Source organism: Antechinus flavipes, chromosome 3, assembly GCF_016432865.1.
Source record: "Antechinus flavipes isolate AdamAnt ecotype Samford, QLD, Australia chromosome 3, AdamAnt_v2, whole genome shotgun sequence".
In the NCBI taxonomy this organism is placed as follows: Eukaryota; Metazoa; Chordata; class Mammalia; order Dasyuromorphia; family Dasyuridae; genus Antechinus; species Antechinus flavipes.
In genome coordinates, this window is record NC_067400.1 from 510,590,086 (window position 1) to 510,605,214 (window position 15,129).

Here is a 15,129-nt window from a genome sequence, read left to right on the forward strand (position 1 = left end):
CTGGTATAGCCTCAGGTTCTGAACTCTGTCCTCCGTTCCAGTTTAGCTTGTGGACTTTTCCCTTTGAACCTTTTTGAGTTAGTGGGGAAGATGTTCTCATGGGTAGATTTGATAAACTGGGTCTGACAGTCTCTGTTCGGACCTGTTTATTTTTATTTATTATGGGGTCTTGTCCTTGAAAGGAGAGCATTCACCAACAGGTGATGAATAATTACAGATGGCATGAATAGTAGTATTTTTTATCTTGCTTTAATCAAGCTATGTCTGTAAATTTTTATTCTTGGAACTCTAATTCTATAAAGTTGAGAAGTCTAATTTTCTTTTGTTTTAAACTTGCCATGTGAAGTTTTCTCCAAATTCCTACCCCCATTCTTTTTTCATTTTCTGGGGTTTGGGTGGTGGTGTCCCCACTTATTGTCACCCACCCCCTCCACCCCTCTATATCCTAGCCTCTACCACAGACATGAAAAATTGCTTATAAAACCGGTTCTGCTCATACAGGTTTTTAGCACTGAGTGTCATTGCGGCTTTGTGTGTCCGGTGTGGGGGTGGATTGGAATCATCTCCACCCTTCTCACCCCAGGGCTGTGTACCACACCTGATCTAATCTCAGCCCAGCCGGAATCTGTTCTGATATTGCCCAATGGGTAGGCCCAAGACTCACCAAGTAAGACATGGAAAATGCAGCTGAGCTCAGGTTAAAAGTAGCGCTCCTTCCGGTGGGTATAAACAACAACCAATACCAAAATGTGTCTTTTTGGCACATTTATCACTTTCCCCAGAATCTTCTAAAAATGACCCTTACCAAACAATTTTGTCATCTTTTCCTGTATATTGATATTTAATGTTAAACGCTATGGAAAATGAAGGCATGGCGGAAATATTTTCTCAGCTTTCTAGTCCTTAGTTTACTGAAAAGGAAAGGTCCTGTATCATGAACAGAGTAGTTAAAGGTATACAAACTCTAGGAGGCTGTTCTCCCCTGACTGCAAACCAGCTTGCACACTATGGAATATTCCCATAGTACCCAACAGAATGCCCTTGGTGCTTGCTGTTCTAATGCTGTTTTTTGTGTCCCCAGAAATGAGAGTAAACAGTCACAGAATCTCAATCTTAGAACTTCATCGATCATCTAGATCAATTAATATCTCATGGGAATCTTCTCCAAGATAGCCAACAGATGGGCATCTAGATTTTGTCTGATGACAAAGGAGAAGGGATCCCAGATAGGGAGGGAGAGCTTACTCCCTACCCCCTCTGCTCACCCCATCTTTTGAATAGCTCTAATTGTTAGAAAGTTTTTCCTTATATCAAGTCAAAACCAACCTATGTATGTCTCCCCATTAGATAAAATTTTCTGGAGATTTAGTTGTGCGGGCTCATGTGCATTGCCCCATTGTATGTTGCTATGTGTTCGGTGTTTGTGCAAGAGAGTGGAGAGTCTTTGGGAGCTCTTCTTGCTGGCACTGCATGCTAAAGGTTCTCTTACTCAGAATAGAGAATGGATCACTATGTGGGAGCCACAGTCATATGTGAGTTGACCATGGTGTTATGCCTAAGTTAAAAAAGGTCGTCTGGTCCACCTCCTTTATTTTACAGATGAGGAAACTGAGATCCAGGGATATTAAGTTTCTTATCCAGGTCACACAGGCGATAAGAAGTAAATTTGTGACAAACACAGGTGCAGTAATACCAAGTTCTGCCCTCAGCTTGAGTTTTCCTCCCACTTCCTTCCTGATGATAAGTGCTCCCCATGGAAAGACATGACATTCAATTCAGTAGATGTTTGTTGAGGTATTAAGTGCAAGACACCCGCTAGGCAGTGAGGATACAAAAATTGATAAGATGAATTCCTTATTTTCATAAAGTTTACAGTCTAAAGGGATGAGTGGGGTGCTATGGAGGAGGTTTATTTGAATTGTACTGGGTAAGAATATGCTGAGTTCAATGGAGAGGGGTCTAGGTTATAAGGAATTTGAGAAAGGAGAGATCATTTTTAGTTGTGGTGGCTAAAGAAAGGTTTTATGGAGGAGGTGATCTCTCAGCCGACTCTTGAAGGTAGGGGATTGTCTTGGGGAGAGGGAATTCATTCAGGCTTCTTGAAGGGTTTGAAGAAAGAGCCAATAAAAATGTAAGATCCAGGATTAGAAGGTGGGCAATACCCAATTAAACAGTTATCTAAGAGCTCCTATTGCCAGATTTCTCATATAATGCAGAAATCCTCTGCAAGCCATTTCCTAGAGGTAGTCATCAGTGTACTCAATGCTCAGGCAGGAGGTGGAACAATTCTCCAGTCCAGACCAATTACCTTCCACTTCTCACTGCATCTAGTCTAAAGCCAAGGGGAACAAGTTTAATCCTTCTTTAATAGTCCCTCGTGAGCTGAGGATGACAGTTGTGTCCTGTCTTCTCCAGGCTGAATGTCTTTAGCTCCTTCAGCCAGTTTCCCTATGGCCTTGGTTCTAGTTCCTTCCTCATCCTGCTTGATACCATTTGTGCTTCAGACTTTCACGCTACCATTGGACTGCAGGACAGAACAGAATTCTCTAGAGATGGGATGGAGCAGAGATCAAGGCCTCGTCCAGTCAGCTGCCTCACCCTTCCCCTGCATTTCGTTGTAGAATCACATCAATGATCACTTGTGGAGTTCCTGGCAGTGTGGAAGGTCTATTCAACTAGGTGCCAGAGCTGGGAGGCAGTAGGGAGTTCAGACCTTATTCTGAGGGGCAGAGTCCAAGGGGAGCCCAGGATTACAAATTTAATTAGAACATGGGAGAGCCCAGGATTATAAGGCTCATTAGAACGTGGCACTTGTAAAGGAGGGGTATAGCATGAGATGACTGGAAAGATGGTCGGGACTCTAGAATGTTAGGATGGCAAGTTTCTCTTTTATTTTGGTAGGCAGTGGGATTTAGCAAATCAACAAACATTTTAAAGTAACTGTTATTTGCTAAGCATTGGAGATACATAAAGAGAAATGAAATAGATCCTGCCCTCAAGTACCTTACATTTTGTCCACCGAGACATATAAGGATATACAAAATATACAAGAGTAAATAAAAGGTATTTTGGGGAGGCGGTCAGGAAAGGAGGAAGGATTCAGGACTATGTAAATAAAGTGAAGCATAAGTTTTGCCCAGGAGAGAGCCTGTACAAAATGATGGAGATGAGTTATAGGGAGGAATAGGAAAAAGAATGGCTAGACCAAAGGGTGCTGGAAAGTGAGTAATATGCAATAAAATGATACAGGTAAATCAAAGGGCTTTGACTGTCAGACTAGAGTTTGTGTCAGATCCCAGTGGTTGGTAATAGGGAGCTGACTGAAGCTTCTTTCTCAGGATGGTAACACGGTGGAGATCTGTGCTTTAAAAACCTCTCTCAGCAATTGTATGGAGAATCGATTGGAGAGAGAAAAGAAGAAGGGCCAGGAGGCTAGTGAGGGAGCTATGGCAGAGTCTAGGAGGGCAGCGGTAAGGGTTTGAAATTGAGTGGTGGCTGTGGGAGTGGAGAGAGAGAATGGATGCAAGCCTTTGGCAAGTGATTGGCTACGTGAGGGGAATGGAGGGAGGCAGACCAGAAGGATGGTGGTACCTCATGAGGTGAGGAGGAGGGATGTGTTTTGGGAGGAGGGGGAGAAGATCATGTATTTTGAACGTGTTGATCCCCTGAAGATTTCTAAGCAGGGTTGTAATGATGGATCATAATAGCACACAGGGGAGATGATTTTGGCAGCTAGATGAAGTTTGGATTGGGGAGGAGACAGAGTGGAGGCAGGAAAAATAGTCATGAGGCCATTAAAGTAGTCTAGGTCAGGGCTTCTTTTTGTGTATCATGGATCCCTTGGGCTGTCTGGTGAAGCCTATAAACCTTTTCTCAGAATAAATATTTTTAAACCTCTAAAATGCATTAGATTACAAAGGAAACTACTTAGATTGAAACAAAGATGTGATTTTTTTTTTCCCATTCAAATCCATAGACCCGCCTGAAATCTATCCATGGATGTGTTGGGTGCTTATTGTGGTTACAAATCTCTAGTCTGGATGAGAAGAAGTCTAGACTAGAGCAGATTCTAGTCTGGATGAGTGGTGGATAGGCCATCATCTTCTCAGTGAACCTCCAGCTTCTCAGAAGCTTGGGGAGATGGTAGCTAAATTAAGAGAAGGGGACCTGTTTCATTTTGGGGGAACTTTGGGCCACGTGGCCCAAGCTGTTCAGAAATAGTGACTGAATGCATAGGTGGAGCTTCAGTGGGAGATTTTTTTTAATGTTAAAAAAATCTTTTGTTTTGAGTTTTTTCTTTTTGATTACAGCTTTTTATTTACAAAACATATGCATGGGTAATTTTTTCAGCAATGGCCCTTGCAGAACCTTCTGTTCCTTCCCCCCACCCCTCCCTAGATGGCAGGTAGTCCAATACATGCTAAATACAGTGTGAGATTCTTACCCTCTAGCTCATCCCTCAAGCTCCAGCATTAACACTCTTTGCCCTAGGAAACCTAAATGATGAGAAAAATGCCTCCTCCTTTCCCCCAAAGCAACAACAGTTGTCAAACAGACTAAGAAACTGGAGAATTTGATGTCAGGAGGTTGAAGAATTGACTGTGTTTGATCAAAATAACTGGTTGTAATAACAGGCTACGGGGCTTGAGAAAGCCAATACAGTGTCGGTGTGGGAAAGTCACCTGGCAATTAAGCTTTGCCTGGATGGTGGTTGGGGTGGAATTAGTGAAAGGGAGGGGGAGATTAGTCTTAGGCGATTGAACTGACAAGTTTTTCTGCAACTTGTTCTGGAGCTGGGGTGGTATATGAGAATGGTGTGTGGGAGCAACAGGTAGTTTGTATGGACTTTGTCAACTTCTGAATATTGGATCTTGTTTCTTAAGATGCAGTAGGGAGAACACTTTTAGCAGGAGATTTGGGTAGGGGCTGCTTTGTCTTCTAAGGCATAGCTTCAGTCATTTTATCGAGGTCACGTCATACAATATCCTTCCCCTCATCTCCTGCAGAAAGAATGCTTCAAAATGAGAAATCTTATCTATCTCTTCAATAGATAAAATGTTCACAGCTCTGTCACAAGTCTGTCTTGGACAATAAGATTCTGTGCCTTGAATTGTCCCCATCAAGTAGATAGATGGAAGAATTATTTTTTTAAGGCTGTTAAATATCCTTTAATCGAGATTTATCAGACTGCAGCCCAGTGGTATGTAGTCAGAACCAGATTAAAATAGTGGGGAAATATTTAACAAAATAAATCAAAATACAACAAAACACAGATAATGTCAATTTGTGGTTTTCTAAGTTAATATGCAGCCAGCAGGGATTTTTAGATATGGTTTAATGACTCTGCTTCTCTTTCAGAAGAAAGAAAAATCTTTCTTTCACCACTACTTTAGTTCATCTCTTTAATTTTGTAAATCAGGAAACTGAGGTCCAGAAATGAGAAATTATTTGCCCAGAATCACACGGATAGCTAGTCATACATCCCCACTGATGTAGTGGAGGAAATATGAAGTCAAAGGAGCAATATTTGAATCCTAACTTTGCTATTTGGCATTTCTGTGACGCATGGACAGTGCTCAACAGACTTATCTCCCCTTCTCCTTCACTGATTCCACCCCAACCGTCATTGCCCCAAAACCTTTGGACTTGTTTCTTTCTCTGTAAATAAAAAAGTTGAAAAAGATGACCATTGCTAAGGGCTTTCCTAGATCTAAGTCAATGTGATCGCCACTTTTCTGAACCTCACTTCTGAGACTGAATGCTCACAGGGTTGCTCTGAGCAAGGGGCTTCATTACTAGAAAAGCACCCGCCCTGTTTTTTGACTCTTAGGTCAGTGCGCTTTCCCTTACACTTCACTGCCTTTCTCTGGGATATCTGGGGGTGATCTCAAGCTCATTTCTTATCTTGCTCCTTCTGCAAACATTAGATCCCTGACTTTCTTAGAAAAGATTTGGGGCTGGGCAGGTTGGTGCACGCCTGTAAATCTTGCTCCTGGGGGAAAGATGAAGATTGGTGGATTGTTCTAAACTAAAGCCAATTAGAGGTTTGTACTAAATCCATCATTAATACAGTGAACCCCTGGCGATGGAACCCCAGGCCCCCTCTCAGTTTTGAGTTTGGACCCATGAGTGGCTCCTAGCCCAGATGGGATGGAAAGACCCTGTGTGCAAAAGAAAACCATAGTGTGAGCCATGTTTAGAAGCTTTTCTGAGGGATCGTTCTGTAGGATGAGGCTATCGACAACCAAGTGAACCAAGCTTCTTTTATATGTAGCTCATTCACAAATTCATGTTGCCCTTGTCTATTACCTCTTTGAAATCCCCCCCACATCCTTCATGGCTCACTCATTGGCCACCTCTTATGAGAAATCTCTCACGATCCTAGATAATTATTAGTGTTCTTTGATTCCCAAAATTATCACATTATTTATCTGGTTATATGTTGTATTGTCCCCATAGGATGTAATGGCCTTGAGAAAGACTTTTTCACATTTTCTTTGTATTTCTTAGCTCAGTACCTTGAAGATAGTTGGATTGAATTAGAATGTCATTTGTCCCTTCCTCCCCTCTTTTTTGGTGATTAGTTTTTATTCTTTTAATTAGTAATTATCTATACAGGGGGTTTTCAATCATTTTTTTAGTCATATCTAATTCTTTGTGACCCCATTTGGGGTTTTCTTGGCAGAGATACTAGAATAGTTTACCATTCCCTTCTCCAGCTTATTCTACACGTGGGGAAACTGAGGCAAACTGCCCAGATCATAGTTACTCAAGATCTGATGTCGGATTTGAACTCAAGAAGAGGAGAATCCTGACTCCAAACTGCTGTCCACCTAGGGGGTTATTAGATAGTTTGATTTTACCTTTTCATTGGCCACTTCATTTTTACCCAGTTTTGGAGATTTTGGAAAACACTTATAGATAGATGACTTAATTTCACTTTATGAAAGTTGCTTTTTGGCTCAGTGAGAAGCCCTGTTTTAATTTGCTGCAGCTATTGGATGTAGCTGCTAATTGCTGAAGAAAGAAAAAAAAGCTATCATTCAGCAACACTTTTTCTCTTGCTTGTTCTAGGAAAAGTATTTATGAATCTTTAAAATAGTGATTATCCCAAACTGTTAAATCAAATTCCATTCACAGCTCCTTGACTTCTTGTGAAGATTGGAGGAAAACATTTCCAATCACTTTCATTTTTTTGGGTGTGTGTGTGTGGTTGTTTTATTAACGACCTTTAAAACAAGACTAATGAAAATTAAAGGTGCAAGTCTTAAATGCCTTGTAAATGAATCCAGGTGTCCTTCATTTTACACACTTTTTCCCTCTATAAATTGAATTTTTTCATACATTGTATCCCATTTAAAATGTTCTAAGATAAATTCATAAATGTATTCTGTGGCAAACCCTTAAGGTAGAGAATCTTTTTTTAAGATGCAAATAACTTCCCTTTAAATCATCTTTTATAAATTTGGATTTTTATAATAATAGCTTTTTATTTTTCAAAATACATGCAAAGATAATAGTCAACATTCATCCGTGTAAAACCTTGTATTCCAAATTTTTTTCTCCTTCCCTCCCCATCTCCTCTAGATACCAAGTAATCCAATATAGGTCAAATATGTGCAATTCTTCTAAACATAATAAATTGGATTTTTATATATTGGAATTTTATAAACTGAGACAATTCTGTAGATAGATAGAGAATTTGTGTGGTAAAAGCCTCTGTTTACCAAAACACTGGGTGACACAAAGGGGAATTGGTGTGGCAGACAGATGTTGTGTCTTTGGAGGCAGGGGATCTCAGTTCAAATTCTAACTTTTTCTCATTTCTGCTGTCCTGGGACAAATCACAGTTAAATCTCTTTGGGTCTCAACTATAAAATGAGAGGCTGGATGGGCCTTTGAGGTCCATTCCCTATGGACTCTAAATCCAGGATTCTAAGATATGATTATCGGGGTGTGGAGGATCATTTATTCCTGTCCCGAGGTTGTTCTCCTAAATCAGAGAGGAGGTTAATGGTATCTTCAAGCTGCTGTCTTCTGGGCTGCAATTTTAAGGTCAATACCCACAGAGCAAACCCTGCCATCTTTCTGATCTCTTATTTAGCGTCATCCAGCGAATGCTTTGTCCCATTGACCGGGAGCATTGTTCCAGTTCTGGTTTAAAATTATCCAGCACCTATCTCTCCACTGACACTGCTCCCTTATCCCTTCAGATTGTCAGACTATCAACTGACTGTTGCTCTGTGAATGTGTCTGCACCTGCGCAATAGATGGGTAAACTGAGGCAGACATGAGCGTCACATGCTGTGGCTCTGCTTTGGAGAATTCAGAGCAGGGCTGATCTTCCCCTCATCCTCCTAGTTCCTAAATCCCAAGAAAGCTTGATGCTTGTCTGTTACAATGCAGACTGAATCACAGAGGAAGAGGCAATTAGCATGAGTGACTATTAGGTCCTGATGGAGGAGGGCTCAGTGCTGGCTGATTCTTTTCTGTTAAGGAGTGTGACTTTAGGGATTGAGGAGTCAACCTAATGATCTAGAGGCAAATCTTAATATTACCGAGTCCCAATTTCCCTATTGTGAAAAGTCTGAAAATAATCCTAAAGGTTAGTGATACTTGATTTTAGAGAGTTGGGGAAAAGACCTGGTTGAACAAATCCAAGGTTTCAGGTGGGTTTCAGGCAGAGTTTGGGTGGTCCTATAGGAGAAGGGTCAGTATGTCTGAGGATGTAGTTCTACTGTGTGTGGGTGTCAGAAAACAGATAGAAAAGGAAAGAAAAGAGGGAGAGAGAGAAATTAAGGAAGAGACTGCTATATATTTTTAACATTAAAATTTTCAAGTGATAAATTTCAAGGTAACATGCTTAGAAATTCCCCTCTGCTTGTTTCTCCTTAAAACCCTTGAACTCCTGGTGTACAAATTTAGCCTAAAAGACTGATGTCAGATTTTGTCTATATGTATCCTTTCTCAAGGGTGACAGAGAGGAGGTGAGTGGGTACCTCTTTTGTTTTGTTTTGTTTTCAAACCACAGAAACTTGTTTTTGGACTGGGGCTGGAACATGGCAATTCTGGGAAATGCTCAGCAGCCACAGCAGATTCACAGTTAACTCCCCAGCCGATTCGCACTCATGCACCCCTTCTCAGAATAATATTTTAAATGTATAAAATAAAATATGTAGGATTACAAAGAAAAACCAAAGGTTAGTGAAAATAAAGATGTATTTTTTTTCTCCATCTAAGTTCACGAAAGCACCTGAAATCTATCCAAATGACCTTTTAGTGAAGAATCCCCGGGAAGTCCTAGAGGATTTGTTTTCTTATTTTGAACAGATTCTGTTTTGGATTGCTCTCAGAGGGATTCAAGTGAGACACAAGAAAGCACTTTCTGAGACCCTGAAAGAGATCAAGGGGAGTTGTTGGAGTTTTTAATCAGTGGATGTTTTGTTCAAAAAGAAATCCTGGGCTGGATTGGACATGATAGTCTTGTTCAAACACTCTCAAACAATAAATATAACTATATCTCTCATTCAAAATAGCAGCATTATGCTAAACAAAACATGCTTTGCACTTGAGTGACCTTTTCTTACCGTTATCCTTAATGTGGTGGTGGCTTTTAGTGGGAGAGTCATCCAAAATTTGTTGCGTTAGAGGGTTTTGGGGGTAGGAAACCTTCTTGCCACCTTCCTCTGCATTTATCTCCAAATGGATGAACTGAATGCTGTTAGGAATGGCATTAGATCCACTGGCACAGATCTCCATGTCATAGTGAGAAACAGATGCAGCCGACCATTAGAGCCCCTCTATGTGATCCATCAGGCCCTGAGTGTTTTAGAGAAACATTATTAATGTTAATTTGGGGAGCCTCTTTCAGTAGCTGGGGGGACATGCAGTGTTGTTTTAAATTTATATATGAAAACATTTTAATTTGGCCATTTAGATGCTAGTGTAGCATCTCTGTGGCTCAGACCACTCTTCCCTCCGGCCCCCTCCTTCCAGAGAAATTCCCTCCCCCAGCCAAGCCCAGAGTTGTGATTACTTCCAGAGCTAGAAGGACGACTTAGCAGGCTCTTGTTTCTGGCTGATGGACCTTATTAGTAGCACCTGGCATCATAACCCACTAATGGGAACCAGCATTCTCCTCCTGCGTGGCCAGTGACAAGTAGCCCTGTCCGTCTGACTTTGCCATGCGAGGAAGTTCCTATTAGTTTTATAGTCAAGAGGACTTGTCCTGTTCAGGAAATGAATGTTGCCGCTAAAGGTCCACGGCCCTGACCCTGGTGGGGTAACCTGTGCAGGCCGGGGGGAGACCCTGCTCAGGATGCTTGGGATTTCTGGTCCATTCTGTTTCTTGTCATATGTAAAGAGGGAATCACTGTGGTATGCTGCAGCCTTGAATTTTTGATTTATTCAAAGTAAGGAGGGCTTAACTATTTCCATACTTAGGCTACTGAATCAAGATGAAATAGTGATTATTCTCTCCCCCCCCCCCATTTTTAAAGTTGACTTTTTCTAAGCAAAGTCTTTTTCTTTCCACTTTCTCTTTCTTTCCTTATTTGTTACTAACTTCTCCCTCCGGGAGATGAGCTTTTTCTTGACCCGATTTTGCAGAGAACAGCAAGTAATGTTTGACCTCATTTTTTTTGGAGGCAACTTTTGGTTTTTTTGGGGGGGAGGAGAGGAGATGTTTCTGAGTTCTGACAGTAGCAGTAAAGGCTGCAGTTCTGTAGGCCCCTGGTGACAAAACTGTGAACTGCAGCCCTCTCTTGACGGAGCTCCCAGAACCCTGAGTCACCTGGAAACTGAGGAGGGTGTTGGGAGATGACCTGTCCAGGAGGAATTTAAGAGGAACTCAGTTGTTTCTTGGGTGAAAGTAGGGGACGTAGGTCTGTTGTGTGGGAGCCCATTGATGGAAAAATGAAAATAAAATATACCTGTGAAGAGGAAAAGGACCAAGAATGAGGAGAAGGGGGAGAAGAGGGTCAGCTGTTCAAATTCCTCCTCAGGCTCTCTTGATTGTGATTTCACAGAAAATGAGAATGGCTGATTTCTAAGTACTAGGGCACTTCATGAAGGTACTTATCACCTCTTGTTAGTCATTGCTTTGTCTTATACAAGCAAAACAGCAAGTAAGTTCTTACCGTAAAAGGGGCTCTTTCTACTTTAGAGGACACTAGTGGTTTGAAGGTCTCCTGAAATTGGGATAGTGGATGTCTGACGCAGAAGTTACATAATGGCCTCCAAATGCCTTCCTGAATTAAGATAAACTAATATCTGTGTGTTGGTTTATTTCTCTCTCACCTTCCCCCCAACCCTAGAATTACAGGAAGGGAGAAGATGGTGCCTGGGGATTTTTTTTGGGTGATTCTAGGGGTGATGTTAAAGAGAATAGTTTTAAGAACATTTTCTTTAGAAAATCAGGATGGTCTTAAGGGTGATAAAGACTGATTTAGCTCTAGCAAGCATGGACTCTTTCCTTAATTTCTTAGCATAGCATTTTCCATTGCCACCTTTGCCCCTCCTACCCTCCCCATAATTATCTCCTATTTTTCTTTTTTCTGTCTTGACAGGTTCAAGAGGTCTTTATTTATTTATTTATTTATTTTAAAGCTGAGTAGCTGCTAAATATTCTCCAGCAGCCAGATCCAGGGGGTAAGGGGCAGTGGATAGGGCAAACCTTGGCATCTCCTATTGCAAAAGTGAAAAATATTTCTGTTTGCAGTTAATTTTAGTGGCAAGCAGATCATGTTAACTGGATGTAATTGCTTCCAGATATGGCAGAGGGTTTTGTGTGTTGGGATGAAGGGCCTGGTAAGTGCTTACTTCCTGTGTAAATTAGCCTATTCCATTCAGTCTTTCATTCTGGGCAGCCCTGGATTCTGTCATTCTGCTTACAATTTTCCCCCTCCTCACCCATGGCCTGGTGTTAGAGACAGCTCAGTCCCACACGGTAGCTTTCATTTGTCATTTAGGAACAGTTAGTTACCGCTCGTCCTTCACAGGCCGTCTGCCCTTAAGATAATAATAAGAGTTCAAGAAAGTGCCACCCAAACTCTGGGTGCTTTCCTTGTATCTCTGGAGTCCAGGAGGGTGCTAAATTCCTGATCCTGGAATTGTGCCTGAGAGCCCAGAACTCTGGGCCTTCCCCTAGAGGCCCCCCACCCCACTCCACCCCCTTGGAGGAGAACAGCCCTAATCTCCCTCTTTCTCAAAACAAGTCCTGAACAGTGGACAAAGGACATTTAGAGACTTAAAGTGCTGGGAAAATGTGGTGGCTACGTGTGGGGGTGGGGTAGAGAAAAGAAGAATTTAGGGATGGTGATAGATATTCACAGGTGAGATAAAAACTACATGCCTCTCTCCCTATCGAAAAAGAAAAAAACGAAAACCAGCCCACAGAAACCTCTCCAAGGTCCGAAGGGTTTTCAGGTTTGGGTTTAGAAAACGTGTTAAAATTCATGCTCTCCTAAATTCAGTTTCTGACTTGTGGCCAGCCCCACATTCTTACTCCTATTTGCATAAGAGGTTGCTGTTTATCTTCGTATATCAGCTCCTCTGATAACCCCTGTGGTCTGTTTAACAATCCAGGAGGAGGAGATGACTTGATAAATGCTGGTTTCTCCAATATGTAAAGATAAACTGTGGGTGAGGGTGAGGAGTAATGTGTTAGGGAGGAGGGGGCCAGGTGGGGAGACTGATGGACCCTCTTTCAGATTGGCGAGAGATGTGTGAAGCACCTGATGGGAGAAAACAGGTATCTTGTAAAAACAGCAGTTGCGTTTATCACAGTTTATCAGCTTCCTCTGCTTCCAACCTCAGAGAGACATGCAAAAGCTCCAAGGGCATTTCATCTGAGAGAGCCGAGTGGTCCTTCCCCATCCCCACCCCCCAGCCCTTTCCCCCTTCCTCTTCCCCTTCAAGATGTCTCCAAGTGGCTAACTTCTGGTTTCCCGACAACGGAGACCTTTGAATAAGCAGTCCCTTTTTTCTTTGGGGGTTGGAGCAGAGATCCGCATACTAGGAAGGGCTGGGTGACCAGAAAAACTCCAACTCATCACCTGGCCAGTAAGCTGTCTGAGAATCAAACAAAGGAGCTGGGGCTGGCTGTTAAAAGTTAGAGACCCTGCTGATAGCTTTGTTTTATTGTCCTTGTAGTGTTTGCAGATTAGGTAGGGTGCTATTTAGAGCTCTGGACATCTACTTGGGATAGTCTTCCTGGGGAGTAAAGGAAAAACAGCACAAAGTCCGAGTTTCCAGAGATGCTAGAGATAACCCAGAGAGCCTAGGAAAGGGGGGAGGGTGGGGGGATGAGGAGAGGAAGGGTCCTTATTTGGGAGCAATTTAGAGACATGTTATTGGATGGGGGAAATGAAGAGTGGCCTTCTTTTCTAAAGCTACATATAAAAATAATAACTTAAAATACTATGACCAGGCAGCCCTTTCTGTAGTGGCTAGGAGCTGGAAATTGAGTGGATGCCCATCAATTGGGCAATGGCTGAATAAGTTATGGTATATTAATGATATGGAATGACCAGTAGGATTACTTCAGAAAAGTCTGGAAAGACTTATATGAACTGATGCTAAGTGAATGGAGTAGAACCAAGAGAACATTGTACACAGTAACAAGATTATGTGATGATTAACTGTGCTGGACTTGGCTCTTTTCAATAATGAGGTGATTCCAGCCAGTTTCAATAGATTTGTGATGGAAAGAGCCATCTGCATCTAGAGAGACTAAATGTGGATCAAAGCAGAGTATTTGCACCTTTGTTGATGTTTCCTTATTTTTTCTTTCTTTCTCATATTTTCTTTTCTCCCTTTTGATCTGATTTTTTTTTGCAGGATGACAAATATGGAAATATGTTTAGAAAAAGTGCATATGTTTAACCTATATTGGATTGCTTGTTGCCTAAGGAAGGTGAGAGGAAGAGAGAAAAATTTGGAACACAAAGTTTTGCAAAGGTGAATATTGAAAATTATCTTGGCATGTATTTGGAAAAAAAAAAACCTATTATAAAAAGATGCTGTAACTAAGCCTAAAAAAAGAAAGAAAAGAAACCACCACAGTAACCCTTTGTTCTTGGGGTAGTCATAGAGGGCTTGGTCAGATGAGAGAGTACTGGAAACAATATGATAGCAGCCAACATGTCTAACTCTCTGCAACTCACATCTCCTTTTTAGTCCTCAGTTTCTTTTGTTTGTAAAGTGAAAGAACTGGCTTAGATGGTCTATCTCTAAATTTCCATTCAGCTTTAAATCCAAAGGCTTTATGAAACAGATGAGATTAAAGCATGAATAGTGCGATTTGGATTTGTGGTAAACAATAAAAAGAATAAAAATGAAGTTAAAATAATACAAATAATAAAAAAGAAACGCACATCTAAATTAATGTTGTTTTAGGAAACTACCCTTTATTCTACTTCTCTAGACAATTTTTTCTTCTGAAACTTCCCTCAGAGCCCTTTGCACATCTTTTTGATTATCCTCAGTACAGGGAAACCTTCATGTTCTAGAGAGAGGTTTTGATTCTTGGAAACAGAAGTCATAAGAATCTGGTGAATAAAGGTGGGTGATCAAGCTGGGTGATGATGGCTTTGGTCCCATGTTCTTGTGATTCACATGTAGTTAATCAAATGGCTCTGGAGATCATCCTCCAAAGAAGTTTGTAAGATCTGCCCAGCATTCCAATGAAGGGAAAACAAGAGTGGAACAAGAATGTCATCAGCCATAGAGAGAGGTGATTGAGACCTGGATCAGAAAAGAAGGAAAAGGCAGAAAAAATTCTCATCTCTCTAGAACAGAGGTTCTTAATGTTTTTGGGTGACTTGGACCCCTGGGGCAGTCTGGTAAAGCTTTCTCAGAATTATATATATATATTTCATATATATTTACATATAACATATGTATATATTTCATATATATTTATACATAATATATTAAGATATATAAATAAGATGTAAAATATAAATATATGTGTGTCCAGTTTTTCAGAGGCTTTGGGCCCAAAACCCATATTCATATATATTTCATACATATATTTATGTATAATATAGTGAAAATTTTTGATAGTATTTTATTTTTCCAAATACATATAAAGATAGTTGGCAACATTTGTTTTTTTGTAAACCTTTG

The 15,129-nt window shown here is 41.1% G+C and overlaps 1 protein-coding gene across 1 annotated transcript in view; it reads left to right on the plus strand.

Annotated features, from left to right (window-relative positions):
- The window catches only part of ZBTB16 (zinc finger and BTB domain containing 16), a 239,738-nt gene that overhangs the window by 9,728 nt on the left and 214,881 nt on the right, over positions 1 to 15,129 (plus strand). The gene's annotated exons all lie outside the window — the stretch shown is intronic.